This window comes from Heloderma suspectum, chromosome 11, assembly GCF_057233095.1.
Source record: "Heloderma suspectum isolate Gila_16-S chromosome 11, 16-S_ref, whole genome shotgun sequence".
NCBI lineage: Eukaryota > Metazoa > Chordata > Lepidosauria > Squamata > Helodermatidae > Heloderma > Heloderma suspectum.
Genome location: NC_139468.1, coordinates 37,611,320 through 37,627,060, shown reverse-complemented (window position 1 = coordinate 37,627,060; position 15,741 = coordinate 37,611,320). Strand labels below are relative to the sequence as shown.

At 47.3% G+C, this 15,741-nt stretch overlaps 1 long non-coding RNA gene across 1 annotated transcript; it reads right to left on the bottom strand.

Moving 5' to 3' along the window:
• Positions 1 to 546: 546 nt before the first annotated feature.
• LOC146337250 (uncharacterized) lies at positions 547 to 15,387 on the bottom strand. Its single transcript, XR_014785263.1, has 3 exons — positions 15,267 to 15,387; positions 6,119 to 6,310; positions 547 to 1,639 (listed from the first exon to the last, which is right to left on the bottom strand). It is a non-coding gene; the product is annotated as an uncharacterized LOC146337250 (long non-coding RNA).
• Between the last annotated feature and the right edge of the window lie 354 nt (positions 15,388 to 15,741).

The following is a 15,741-nucleotide window of genomic DNA, read 5'->3' as shown; positions in this document are numbered from 1 at the left end:
CGTGGCATCTCCTGCTCCTCCTTCTCACCACCACCATGGTCTGCACCAGAGTCAGAGATCAGTGAACAAGCAGGTCGCAATGGCTAAGAGGAGGAGCAAGTCCAGGGGGCTCTTGCCATAGACCTCTGCTGGGGCTGGGGCCCCACCATGCCTACCCTTGACACCTGCTCCCTACCAGTGGGAGAAGGTGGGATCTTTGGTAGAGCATCTGCTTTGCATGCAAAAGGTCCCTGGCATCCCCAGGTAGGGTTGGGAAAGGCCCCTGTGTGAAACCCTAGAGAGCTGCTGCCAGTCAGTGGAGAGAACACTGAGCTAGAGAGACCAATGGTTTCATTCAGTATAAGGCAGCTTCCTGTATTCCTATGCACAGCACAGTGGCCATATTATTCATCATGTGCAGCAATGTAGATGCTTATGAGAAGCACATAAATGTGAAGACCAAGAGGGAACGTTTTATCATTTATGGTAGACTTGTAAAAAAGCTAAAACATTTTGGAAACAAATGCAGTCTTTAGCGCAGAGAATATTAAAGACTACTGTAGAACTAAAACCAGAAACTTTTTTATTGGGACTAATAAACATGTAAAAGAGAAGGGGCGAACCATCTTTCTCTACATGACAATGGCTGCAAGGTTGTTGTATGCACAAAAGTGGAAGAATGAAACAAAACCAGCTGTGAGCGAGTGGATCATGAAAATGATGGAGCTGGCAGAGATGGCAAAACTTACTATTATAATTAAAGAAGGGTCAACAACTAAATTTATGTTAGATTGGAAACCTTTTATAGAATTTGTACAAGAAACAGAGAAAAATTATATCTATGTATGTGGATTTTGAACTTTGAGATGGTTGATTCTCTTTTTTCTGTTGTTGTTAAAATTAGGAGAAAGGAGATAATGTCTGTGAACTCAATGTATGATATACAACTAAGACAAGAACTAGAGAATAATAATAATAATAATAATAAGCATTTGTTGTGTAACGGGAACCAAAGGTAGACATCTTACAAGATATTTTAGTGTATGTGTATTGTTGTGTTTCTGTTGTTGTGTTTTTTTTTTCTTTAAAAAAATAAAAAATAATTATAGCAAAAAAAAAAAAAGGAATGTAGATGCTTATGGACTAGAGACAAGAGGCATCTCTCATAGACATTTAACTGATAGAGCAGACTTTCCCAACCTGGTGCCCTCCGGATGTTTTGGATTCTAACTCCCATCATACCTGACAATTGGCCATGTTGGGTGGGGCTGACAGGAGTTGAAGTCCAAAACATCTGGAGGGCACCAGCTTGGGGAAGGCTGTGTTAGAGATTGCAGAGAAGGGTGTTGAACTGCAAAGAATGGCAACCCTAGCAATTCACACATGAACAAAATGTCCGTAAGGCAAAAACAGGAATGGGATTTACAAGATGCAAGGACGAGGAAAAAGGGGCAGTCCCTCATCAATAGTGACAGTTCAGAGCTTGTGTGGTGGAGTGGTGAGGGTGTTGGACTGGGACTCGGGAGATCCGGGTTCTAGTCCCCACTTGGCCATGAAGCTCACTGGGTGACCTTGGGGCAGTGACTCTCAGCGTAACCTACCTCACAGGGTTGTTGTGAGGATACAATGGAGAGGAGGACCATGTAAGCCACCTTGGGTTCTGCAAGAGGAAAAAAGGTGGGATATGAATATAATAATAATAATAATAGCTTAAAGTGTACAGCTAAAAAAGAAAAAAAGTGCCATCCTAGAGTAGGGTGGGAGGGGTGTAGTGCCCTTTGTTTATCTAGGAACTGGCTTGGAGGTTAATATCTCTGGGCTTCTCCACACCAGGCATTTTATCCCACAACTTACCGGAACTTCTGCTTCTGGATTCTTTGCAAGATTAAGATCAGCTCCTTACATGGGGTGTTAGGTTTTTTTTTTTCCTGGGACTTCCTTTGTCTGCAAGTTCTGCATGTATCATTATATAGCTACTAGATGGCCTGTATTATAGCAGAACTGTGCAATTTCACACAGCCGTTAACATTTATTACTGCATTATCCCTGATCTTTTAAAAACGGGGATAAAGGTAACAAAGTGTGGGAGACACCCTGTAGGTTGACAACATCATGTAAAGTGACTAATCATGAGTGTGCCATAAAAGCCTCATGTAGAAGTGCTATCTGTCTCCTTCTTGGGGCGTGTAATAACACTTGCAGAGTTTTTAGCTCTAGATTAGCCTTCTGCAACCTGCTGCCTTCCAGATAGGTTGGTCACCAACTCTCATGGCTGTGCTGGCTGGGTATGATGGGAATTGTAGTCCAACACATATGGAGGGTGCCAGGTTGTGGGGAAGCTCATTTAGATGATTGAACCAACTATTAAAAAACACACCTGTGCTCAGGTCAACGCCTCCAGTGCTGCTTGTGGGAAAAATAGAATTGTGTGTTTTGGTTTGGGTTTTTTTCTTTTCTTGCTTGCTTGGAAAGTCCACAAAGTGTGTGCGTGTGTGTGTGTGTGTAGGTGGGGTGGAATACATGGGGAAACAAGCATGATTGATTCACTTCAGATTGCAATTCTACACAGATTAATGTGGGAGCAAATCCCGCTGAACTTACTTGACTTACTTGTGAGGAAATCTGCATAGGATTAGATTACATTCCTCCTAAACTTGAGGGTTTACATAAATTTCCTGCAAGACCGCAAAGATAATAGTTTCCCATAAACTGTTGTATTGTGCAAGCTTTGAGGCACCTTGCAAGGTCCCCACAAGCAGGACGTGAGTAATCGATGGTCTGAGCCGGCCGAGAAAAGCCCAAGCCATAAAAATAAGTGATTATTTTACCATTTCCTTGCCAACATGGAATTTCCTGGATTGTTTAGATCCCCCCCCCCTTTCTTTTCTTTTTAGACTTGCATGGATGACAGATCTTACTGTGGAACCTTACTGGAAAAGGCACATATCAGGAAACAATGAGAATGGAGTTAGAGGAGAAAGACTTTGATCGCCGCTCAGACATATATGCAACATTCATAGGAAAACCATCAAGCAATGGTTGTTTACTTCTGGGACAGGCAGGATGCAGGGAAATGATGTTGGCTTGTTTATATGTGACCTCTTTGAATTTATGGAGAACTGGGCTTCGTGCTATATTGCTGGGTTTGTCTGAGACGGGGCTTCGTTTGAGATGGCGCTTCCAGGCATCTATGCAGAGCCCCCAAACTAGGGGTGTGGGAACTCTTTCAGCCTAAGAGTCAAATTCAATTTTGGAGAAGCTCGGGCGGGGGGGGGGGGATTCCTGTGGTGGGCAGATCCGAAAGCAAAGGAGGTGTGGCTCAAGAATACAAAAAATACCAGCATATCATAGCGTAAGTGTGCAATCCTATGGATGTTCAGACAGAAAAAAGTCCTATAACTCCCAGCATGCGATCACAAAAATGATTAAACAAATAAGAGGGTATATGTATTAACAAATTGTAATGCATGCTTTCAAACAAACGAACAAGTCACAGCGAAAGTTTAGGTTACCTTATCATTGTTAATACAGTAACATGGATATCTGTAAATTGTTGTACAATTTATTATGCATTTGTTGAACAAAGTTCTACAGATAATGTGCGTGTATTATAATGGAAATGAAAGGAAGAAGAGTTAAAATTAAGAACAACTGGCTGGGGCATGCTGGGAGTTGCAGGACTTTTCTGTCTAAACATGCATAGGATTGTGCCTTACAGCTCTTACAGCCAGTAGCGGAGCCTTAGGGGAGGCATTTCAACCTTTCAGAATGGGGGAAAAACTGCACAAAAGCCAGGAAACCCACAAACAATCAGTGGGTGGGAGAAAGCAGAACACTGAAGGGCCCAACTGAAATCTGAGGAGGGCTGGATTTGGCTTCTGGGCCTGAGGTTCCACACCCCTGCCCTAAACCTGTTGACTAAACCATGGAAAGTGCCTTTGAAGGCACAGGCTGGGAAAATACAAAGGGTACCTCTGACCATGCATTATACTGACTCTGAGGCTACAGCAGTCACCAAGCCCAATGCAGTCTACTACTGGCCATGTATCGTGGTCTGCCAGGGGATGGAGAATCCTTCTTCTTGCAGGCCCAGACAGGCAGCAAAAAGAGGTGTGGTATTGAGCCCCTGGTGGGTGGGCTGCTGTTGGGCTGGTCACAGACAGTGCAGGCCTCAACTCCTCTGTGTCCAAGCCTGAAATTACAGAAGGCTTTGAGGCTCTTTCGGACATTTCTTGCCCCCATTCCTACACCAGCTGTACAGAGAGGGAAGATTTAGCAAGGCCTTATATGAGCTCCTACGAACACTGTGCCAGTTTGAGTAAATCTGGAAAGAGGAGGGCTGTGAGGATTTTTATAAAGCTCTCTTTAGGTCAGGTTTCTCCAACCTCATGCCCTCCAGATGCACTGCACTACAACTCCCAGTATGCTGGGATGCTGGAACCTGTAGTCCTACACATCTGGAGGACATCAGGTTGGGAAAGGATGCTTTAGACAGTGGGGCTGTTCACACAACATGCTAACCCACACTCAGTGGTTGAGTGTGGGTTGTTGTTGAACCATGTATTGTTCATTGAACCATGGGTTAGTGTGTTGTCTGAACCTAGGACATTTTCCACAGGGTGGTTTGTTAACCATGCAGTGTGACTTGTTAACCACCCTGAACAACCCAGCAATGAACCATGAGTTCTCAAGGTGGCTTATCAAGAAAAATAAGCCACACTGCATGATTAACAAGCCACCCTGTGGAAAATGTCCTGGGTTCAGACAACATGCTAACCCACAGTTCAATAAACAACCCACACTCAACCACTGGCTTTTTTCTGTGTAAAAATGCATTGGATTGTCCCTTAAAGCTCTTATAACTGGTAGGGATGGGCGAAAGTCCCTTACCTGTCCTCGAAGCTTGCTTCGCGGTGGGGGGGAGGCGCTTCGGTTCTCCCCCCGAAGTTCAGGCCGGGGGGGAGGCGCCCCATCCCTCGCCGGCGAAATTCAGGCCGGGTAGAAGCGCCCCGTCTACCCGGCCGCGAAAAAAAAAGTAAAAAAAAACAACCCCCCCCACACACCCGTGATAGGCTACGTAACGATTTACGTAGCCTATCATGGCTAGATTTCCAAAGTCAGCCGTGATAGGCTATGTAAATCGTCACGTAGCCTATCACGGCTGACTTTGAAGAAAAAAAAAAGCGCGTATGCAAATGGCGGCTCCCATGGGGACCGCCATTTGCGTTCCTTATTTGGGCACGGGTAGTCTACATAAAGATTTACGTAGACTACGGTGAAAATAAGGGCAATGCAAATAGCGTTCCCTTATTTTCGCCGTAGTCCATGTAAATCTTTACGTAGACTAGACGTGCCAAAATAAGGAATGCAAATGGTGGCGCCCATGGGCTGCTGCCATTTGCGTACGTGCTTTTTTTTCTCCCCCCCCCAAAGTCAGCCATGATAGGCTACGTGACGATTTACATAGCCTATCACGGCTGACTTTGGAAATCTAGCCGTGATAGGCTATGTAAATCGTTACGTAGCCTATCACGGGTGTGTGTGTGTGTGTGTTTTTACCGCACTTTTTTTTTTTGCAATGGCGGCAGCGGCAGCCGGTCGGGAGACCGGCCGCCGCCCCCGCCAAACTGCTGCCGGGACCCGCCGCCGAAAGGGACATTCGGCCACGGTAAGTCCAATCCTGGGGGGGGGGGCCCGGCGGAGAATTTCCCCAAAACTTTCGGGGGGCTGAATGCCTCGGCGCTCGGCCTCCCGAAGATTCGGGGAGAAATTCTCCGCCATCCCTAATAACTGGTAACTAACTCTTAGGGGAGTCCAGGCCCCCCCCAAATGACCACATGCACATGGTTACAGATACTCTTTTTAAAATTACTTTTGCTTTGAAAACCTATTATCCTTTTCTACAACAATGCAGTGCTTCTTCCCAAGGAAATGTGGCTAGCAGGAGAGTAGCGGAAGCAAACTCTTATTTTATTCCTGTAGTCATGACGGTAAACTTACATAAATCCAAAATATGAAACTGCACATACTCAGTGCAGTTCTTCTCTTTCTTTAAAAAGGTTTGGCAAAGCCTTTTTTTAATTTGGTGTTTTGCTGTAACGTATCAGGCCTGTAGAATAGGGATACACAAATCCCTTACCTTGTTCCGGTGGCGGCATCTGCTGGAGGGGGGGAGGTGCTCCATCCCTCCCCCCGGAATCCTTGACAGGGGGGAGGCGATCCGGTCCTCCCCCCCGGAATCCTCGACGGCCGGCTCTGCTCCGCAGCGGCTCTGCGGAGCAGCCTGCCAGGCCAGGGCCGTCTGCAGCTGGATTTCCGGCCGCGGTGGCTGCTGGATTAAAAAAAAACAAAAAACGGTGTACGCAAATGGCGGTGGCTACGGCGGCTGCCATTTGCGTTCCTTATTTTTCGCCGTCTTAGTCTACGTAAATATTTACGTAGACTATTACAGCGAAAATAAAGGGGAACGCAAATAGCATAGTGGGCGCTATTTGCGTCCCTTTTTGATTCGCCGTTTTAGCCTACGTAAATATTTAAATATTAATATTGAATATAAGATATATTATCTTATATTAATATAAGAAATATTCTGGTCGGGTTTTTTTTTGGTTTTTTTTTACAGAGACGTGATAGGCTACGTAAAGACTTGCGCAGTCTATCACGTCCTGGTTAAAAAACTCACACAAAGAAACGCGTACGCTATGGCTGCCGCCATTTGTGTTCCTTATTTTTCGCTGTCTTAGTCTACGTAAATATTTACGTAGGCTAAAACGGCGAATCAAAAAGGGACGCAAATAGTGCCCACTACGCTATTTGCGTTCCCCTTTATTTTTGCTGTAATAGTCTACGTAAATATTTACGGAGACTAAGACGGCGAAAAATAAGGAATGCAAATGGCGGTGGCTGTAGCGTATGCGTTTTTTTTTTTTTAACTAGGACGTGATAGGCTACGCAAGTCTTTATGTAGCCTATCACATCTCTGTAAAAAACACACACAAAAAACACCCAAACGACCAGACTGCAAATGGCGGCGGCAGCAGCCAGTCAGAAGACCAGCCGCCGAAGCCGCCGTCGCCAGAGCCACCGCCACCCAGAACATCCGCCCTAGGTAAGTCTCGTCCCGGGAGGGAGATCCGCGGGGGGGCAGGCCGTTCCGCCATGGATTTCGGGGGGCTGAATGCACTGGCATTCAGCCTCACTGAGATCCGTGGCGGAATTCTCTGACATCCCTACTGTAGAAGCAGTTAACTGTGTGCTTCACAGCTGAAGTATAATACATGTGGCCATCTAAAGCCCACTGCCCCTCGGTAAGACCTTTAAGTCCAAGGTCTAGAATTACCTACCTGCACCACTGGCTTGAGACATCAGAAGAACAGCAAATGCATTAGGCAACCCCCAAGCATCCTTACCCTGAATCAAATAGAGCCAAAGCGTGTGAAAAAGCATCCACAAGTTCACCATTTTTGGTCAATCTCTTATTTTCTGATATTTGCCCCTTGTTAAACACTTTTATATTTTTGGTCCCTAAGAGTACAACGTTATGCACATTTAGACAAAAAAAAAGTCCTACAACTCCCAGCATTCCCCAGCCAGCTGGCGAATGCTTGGAGTTGTAGGACTTTTTTCTGTCTAAATGTGCATAGGATTGCACCCTAATTTACGATTTGGGGAGAGATGTTGGGGATTTTTTTTTAAACCTCACACATTCATGTGCAAATGTGCATTTCAGTGCTTTGGTTTCCAGTCCCGCCTTCCAAATCTCCATAACTTAAACCTCTGAGTGGGGATCAGTTCCATCTTGTCTCCAATGCCTATTCGTGTTTTTTTTTTTAATCATGAAATTTTATTTCATTTTGAAACAAGGTTGACAAAATAAAGGCAACAAAAAGGTGTATAATAATAAATCCCAATCATTCAAGGAACAAAGGAATCCACTAATGATAAAACTAAGTAGGAGCTCAATTTCTAATGAAACTAAAAATGCTTGTTGCACTTGCTGAGTGAGTTTATACATACTCATAGTCTCCCATATTTTATTACTCCACTGCTCTTTAGTTGGTTGCTTTGGAGACTTCCAATTACAAGCTATAAATTACTTTGCAGCTGTATGCAATTGCCTCAGAGGGTCTTTATGTAGGGATCCAGGTTCCTAAGGTTCAAAATGAAGCAACATTGCCTTAGGAGTTACCAGCATGAAGAAATTCCTGACAGTAATAAGCAACCGTGTTCCAAAACTCCTCACTGACTATAGAACTTTCCCACTGAAGATGAAAGTATGAACCAATCTGACCAAACCTCTTCCAGCTACATGGATGTATTAGGTGAAGTCTTGCAGGAATAATGTACTACCTATGGATAACTTTGTATTGTCCTTCCCTTACATTAGTGTTGATTGACAGAAATGCAAAAGAAGATGAAATACACTGCCAATCATCTTCTTCCAGAGACTCACCTGAGTCAGTCTCCCATGCCCGCATATAGGATGGCTTGTTATCTAGTAATAGGGATGGCGGAGAATTCTGCCACGGATCACGGTGAGGCCGAATGCCAGTGTATTCGGCCCCCCGAAATCTGTGGTGGAACGGCCTGCCACCCCTCGCCCCCCCACGGATCCCCCCCGGGACGAGACTTACCTGGGGCGGATCTTCCAGGCGGTGGCGGCTCTGGCGGTGGCTCCGGTGGCAGTGGCTGGTCTTCCGACCGGCTGCTGCCGCCATTTGCATTTTTTTTTTTTTTTACAGAGACGTGATAGGCTACGTAAGTTTTTACGTAGCCTAAAACGTCTGGGTAAAAAAAAAATTTAAAAAGGCATACGCAAATGGCGGCGGCCACGTCAGCTACGCTATTTGCGTTCCCCTTATTTTTGCCGTCTTAGTCTACGTAGTTACGTAGACTAAGACGGCCCAAACTAAGGAACGCAAATGGCGGCAGCCATAGCCGCCTCCATTTGCGTATGCATTTTTGTTTTGTTTTTTCCCCAGAGCCCTTTGCAGCCGGAAATCCGGCTGCGGATGGCTCTGGGCTGGCTGGCTGCTCTGCGGAGCTGCCGCGGAGCACAGCTGGCCACGGAGGATTCTGGGGGGGAGGAATGGAGCGCCTCCCCCCCGTCGAGGATTCCAGGGGGAGGGACGGAATGCCTCCCCCCCACCATCAACATAATCCACGAAAGGTGACTTTCATACATCCCTACCTAGTAATGGCATTTGGAGGACTGTATAAATAGATGATATCAAACCTTGATTTGAAGTAACAGCAGCTTTGGAAGCGACCAATGGTCTAAAATGAAGAAATTCCAACGCCTATTCATGCAAATCACACACATGGTGCAACATACCAGCACACAGCTTTCCTTCTCCCTTAGTAGCTACCTATCTAGATAATGTGATTGGATGTGTTTTGAGTCACAGTTATTCCATAATAAGGACAATAACATTCTCCTAAACTTTCTTAGTGTGGAATCCTTTGCATGTTTAGACAGAAAAAAGTTCTACAACTCCCAGCATTCCTTAGCCAGCTGTGTTGGATGGAGAATGTCGGGAGCTGTAGGACTTTTTTCTGTCTAAACAGGCATAGGATTGGGGTTTTTTTTTTGGTAAAGGGACTTCTTACAATGCATCCTGCTTCAGAAGTCCAAACGCTAGAGGCAATTGCAGAGTAAATGGATGAATACAGAACGCAACAGATGGGGAAGTGGCTCCAGCAATAAGGATGGCTGAGGTAATGCTTTTCGGTGCGGGGATAAACGTTACAAATGCCCACATTTTTTGTAGCTCAGTGGCTGAGTGCATACTCTGCATTAGGGATGTCAGAGAATTCCACGACGGATCTCGGTGAGGCCGAATGCCAGTGCATTTGGCTCCCCAAAATCTGTCACGGAACGAAGCCCCTGGCCCCCCCACGAAAGGCACGTGGGACGACGTCCCCGCCACCCCCACCCCACGAAAGGCGCGCGAAATGGAGCACATACCTGCTACCAGCCGTGCTGCTTTGCGAATGGCGGCCGTCCTGTGGCCGCCATTGGCTTCCTCCTCTCAATAGCCGTGATAGGCTACATAAATACTTATATAGCCTATCACGGCTAACACAGGGACACCATTTGTGTCCCTGTGGAGGCCGTGATAGGCTACGTATTTACGTAGCCTATCACGGTGGGGGGGGGACCCCAGCGTACGCAAATGGTGGCGGCTACCAGCATTTGCGTACGCTGGTTTTTTTTCCCCCCTGCCGTGATAGGCTACGTAAATATTTACGTAGCCTGCTCAATACAGGGACACAAATGGTGGTGGCTACGGCAGCCACCATTTGCATCCCTGCAGGGCTGCCCAGCGGCCAGATGTCCGGCTGCGGGCAGCCGGAGGCTCCGCGGCTTGGCCGTGGAGGGGAGCCGCCTGGGCAGGGTTCCGGTGGGAGGGACAGAGCGCCTCCCCGCCCGTCGAGGATTCCAGGGGGAGGGATGGAGCGCCTCCCCCCCACTTCGGATGCCCCCGCATGGAGCCAGGTAAGGGATTCATACATCCCTACTGTGCATGCAAAAGGTCCCAGGTTCAATGCCGACATCTCCCGGTAGCGCAGAAAAAACTCCTGCCTGAAACCTTGGAGGTTGCCAATCAATATGGACAAGACAGAGTCAGAAGGACCAGTGTTCTTCCCCTTCCAGCCCACTCTGCTCTCTATGTCAAAATATCAATTCTATTGTAAACTCCCTGGAGGCAGAGACCTACAGTTTTTCCATTATATAAATCACATAGAAGTTAATAGAATAATAATAGTAATAATAATACTTTAACTGCTTTGGGAAGCACTGTAAAACCAGTATACAAATATTGTATATAACAAATATTTCTATACTACTTTTTAGCCACAATGGTTCTCAAAGTAGATGTTGTTGATTCTGACGATCAGGATTATTGTCTGCTGCTTCCCAGTGATCATGAGACCATTTTGAGCAGTTTAATAGAAGTGCAGAGTTTTTTTGAAATGGCAGCAGCTGAAGAAACCCAAAACCCATGAAGAAGGAAGCCGGAGGTTATAATGATGGCTTACGCTTCCTTTTCAAATTAAGAGGGTCATTTTCTTCCAAGGTTCAGAATTTCCATTATTAATATGCAGCAGAATGGACACAGAGAACACTGACTTTTACATCAAGCCTCTTTCCAAGGGGCATTGTTATCCTTATTTCTTTTATACAGAAATATAAACAGACAGCTTCTCAAAGGCAAGCACACATCCGCACCCACCCATGGGAAAGCATGTTTACTGCAAGCCAGAGGCGGCTCTACATTTGATGCAAATAGGGCAGCGCCCCCTCCCGCCTGTCCCCCGCCCACTTGTGGCAGAGAGATCCCCCAACAAACAGGTGCATTTGCTTCAATGTGCAACTGACAAGTGCCACGCATGATCTTCTACTCCACTGGCCCCACCAACCCCAGTGGGCACCTGCCGCCGCTGCTACAAGCAATGAATAGGGTGAGTGCCTGGCTCTTTTTAAATGGGTTGCATAGGACTCAAAAGTTTGCATCCTCCCATTTTTTAAGTAGTAGTTGGCCCAAAGGGGAGGCCCCCTCTCCTCTCCCTTGCTCAGGATGTCTTAGGATCATAGAATCATAGAATAGTAGGGTTGGAAGGGGCCTATAAGACCATCAAGTCCAACCCCCTGCTCAGTGCAGGAATCCAGGTCAGAGCATCCCTGACAGGTGGCTGTCCAGCCTCGTCTTGAAGGCCTCCAGTGTGGGAGAACCCACCGCCTCCCTAGGGAATTGGCTCCATTGTCACGTTGTTCTAACAGTCAGGAAATTTATCCTGATGTTCAGCTGGAACCTGGCTTCCTGTCACTTGAGCCCATTATTCCGTGTCCTGCACTCTGGGATGATCGAGAAGAGATCCTGGCCTTCCTCTCTGTGACAACCTTTCGAGTACTTGAAGAGCGCTATCCTATCTCCCCTCAGTCTTCTCTTCTCAAGGCTAAACATGCCCAGTTCTTTCAGTCTCTCTTCGTAGGGCTTTGTTTCCAGGCCCCCGATCATCTGTGTTGCACCTAAGGGCCAAACCAGATGTGACGAGAGAAGCCAGGCTGATTTATCTTCGTGTCTGCCCATTCATGTATGAATCAGAGTGGTCTGGTTGTTGGCTCTGGTTTTTGTTTTTTACAACAAAACTGTCATGCAGGGATGGAAAGCTAAATCTTCCCCACTCTCTGGCTTGTACCTCTGATAATCTGTCCCCTTGGGCATTTTTCTCCTAGCCAAGCAACCTTCGGTGGTGGTGGGAGTCTGGATAAGAGGTACAAATGGGGTAATAAGGTGGCTTTCTTCTTTCCCACGATTTAAAACCCCCAAACGCAAACCAGCCTCGTGAGAGGAGCAGTGGCGAGGCAGAGGGGATGCGTAACCCTTTCCCCACTCTTTTTTTTTCTGCTCAAAAATGCCAACCCACCGAGGGAAAGGAGATGGGGAGTACCTGTAACTTTTCTACTCCAGGGAGAAAAGCAACTGGGGCAGGGGGTGTTTTGAGTAGGACCATGGCTCAAAGGACCCCCTGTTCCTGCCATTCATCTGCTCAAATTTACTCCCCTGAGGCTGTTTTGAGTATCTGTCTGTCTTCCCACGGGAAGACAGATGCAACCGCATACCGAGAGGGTTCACTAGCGTCAGCTACAGGCGCTTTCTCCCTTGGGTACAACCGCCTCAGTGGCCCCCTCCGTGGCCCCTCCTTTTCACCACCACTGTTTTCTGGGCCAGAGCAAGAGGCAGGCAAACAAGCAGGTTGACATGGTGAAGTGGAGGAGCAATTCCAGGGGGGTCTTCTCAGTTAGCCCCTGCTGGGGTGTGGACCCTCGGCAGGTGCCCGACCATGCCTCCCCTCGACGCCGGTCTTGGATCACATCAACCCATTCAATGGATGTGTGGAGGTTTTCTCGGGGCACACTCAGGGCCCACCTGCAGAACTTTCCGTGGGACATTTGTGAGAAAAAGTTGTGATTGGAGAGCATCCCTTATATTATTATTATTATTATTATTATTATTATTATTATTATTATTAATATCCCACCTTTTCCCCAATACTGGGACTCAAGGCGGCTTTACAACTTTAAAACATATACAATTAAAACCTATAAATAGAAATATAAATAGAAGTATACAAAAGTTAAAAATGTAATTAAATCACCAATATTAAAATTGTAAAAATATCAAAATGTTAAAAGACAACAAGAAAAATAGGGGATTCCCCCCAAATCCAAGCCAGAGACGGGGTCCTGGTGCTGGCCTAGAGCCTGGATTGGGCCATGTGCAGACCCTGTGGGAGTCTGGCAGGAGCTCTGGAGGAGCAGACAATTCACACAAGACATGGCCGGATACCCCCGCTCTCTTCTCCCACACAAGGATCTCATGCCCTGGCAGAGGTGCCGCATCCTTGGTCCTTTGTTGCTGTGGCTTTATAGCCATCTTCTTTCCATTTTTTGATGAATAAGATGAGCCCAGTCACCAGCAGACCAGCTGCAGCCACAACCACCAAGACGACTCCAGTAATGAGACCCAAACTGGATGCAGCGGGCTCCCCTCAGGCCAAGACAAGGGGCTTCAGCAGGCCGGCATGTTCCACGTGGCACCGGTAGAAGGCCCTATCCTTGGGGTCAATCTGGATGCTAACCCAGGTGTTCTAGGTCCTGTCTGAGTTGGGGATGATGACGCCCCCCTTCTTAAGCATAGGAGCCTTCCCTACATGTAGAGATGTACGCACAGAGAACACTATCTCATAAATCTCCAATGGGTGTGCATCAGGGGACATCCGCACATGGGTCTGCTGGTCGGGCACAGCTAAGCGTGCGCAGCTTTGAGAAGCCTCCTCTAGAATCAAGGTTGGCCCTAGGATAAATAGTGCTCGGAGAGAGGAGTGTCTTTGGTGCCCCCCCGCCCCTGCAGTCAGTTTTGCAGGACCACCTAGGGGATTTATGGGACCTGTTGGAGGTGTGATGTCCATCGAGAGTGACATTGCGCAAAACATGATCTCGCCGCTGCTGTGCTTCAGTTTGCACAAGCCAAAGTTTGAGAAGTCACAGTGGCAGTGCACAATGCAACACAGCAGAACTGTCACAGGTTTTACATATTTTTTGTAGCAGTTCCTATCTTTTGGTAAGCATTCTTGATTTCAGAATATCCATTATTTTTATCTTTTAAAAAAATAAAGGTTATTAAAAAAAGACATATCCAGCTGACCTCTTCCAGCTTAACTTTGAAGTGCAAAGTGCTCGGTAACGTTGCCTCAAAGTAAAGCTGCGTCCCACTGATTTTCACCTGCAAATGACATCGATGTGGAAACTGAAAAAGAAACATACTTTCAAGCTCACTGAAGGAAGATCAGTTTTGCAGTTAGTACCCAACCTGTAGAACCTTGAAAGGGAGGTTACAGACGCTTGCTTTTTGCTAGGGATGTCAGAGAATTTGGCCATGGATCTCAGAGAGACTGAATGCCGGTGCATTTGGCCCCCCAAAATCCATGGCGGAACGAAGCCCCCTGCCCCACCACCCCACAAAAAGCACACGAAACGGAGCACTTACCTAGTGCTGTTCGTGCTGCTTTGCAAATGGCGGCTGCATCTGCGGCCGCCATTTGCTTCCCCATTTTTGCCATGATAGGCTATGTAAATACTTACGTAGCCTATCATAGCTAATGCAGGGACGCCATTTGCGACCCTGCGGAGGCTGTGATAGGCTATGTAAATATTTACGTAGCCTATCATGGCAAAAAAAGGGAACGCAAACGGCGGCCACCGTAGCCGCCGCCATTTGCGTCCGCAGGCTCCGCACGTCTGCGAATGCACCCAGCCGGCAGCTCCGCGGAGTTGCTGCGGAGTGGAGCCGGCCGGGTTAGGATTTCGGGGGGAGGTGCGGAGCGCCTCCCCGCCACCATGAACCACCCCCTTCGAAAAGATAAGTGACTTTCGCACATCCCTACTTTTTGCTGCTGTAGCTCATGCAGATAGTACATTAAAAACACACAGCTGCTAGGCTCAGCTCAGTGGCCCCTCAACTCCCCTTGGTACCCCGGGTGACTGCCCAGCTTGCCCACCCCTGAAACTGGCCCTATCTAGAATCCCCCAAATGCAAAATCTGAACAAAACAGGGAGAGCGAACTGATTTGCTAGGGCCCAGAAAACTGGGGACTGACTGTCCATGGCCAATAGGGACTATTGGGACAGATGCCTTTGCTGCTGCATAGCTTCCCTGTAAGAAAGGAGTCTAGGATTCATTGCAGGGCGTTCTCCTGGCTCAGATGTGCAATTTTCCTACCTGGCTTGCATTTCATGATGTCAAGGCCCATCCCGGGAGCCTAACGCTGTCAGGGATGGGATCAACAGAAGTTCCACACCAGGAAACGAAAGGCAGTCACATGCTTCCTGCACCCTGCAATATTAATTTAATTCCCTCTGGAGAAGCAGCCTTTGGCAAACATGAGAACAAATATTTTACTGGGGGAAGAAACAAATAAAAGCCTCTGGCTCCACCCCCCCGTCAGCAGGTGCGGCGCTGTTTGTGTACCACTGCCGTCTGACTGCATTTCCAGCCAGGCATAAAGTGTGCTTTTTCTGGTTTGGATTGTCCCGGATGCACACACTGCACATTGTCAGGAATTATGGTGTGGCACACATGGATGATCTGGGCAGAAGGCATTGCTTTGGGAGTTAATGGCATGTAACTAACTTCAGCTGGCTGTGACACAAGACCAACAGAATGGGTCTGGACAGTGCAGAGACAGACTGGATTG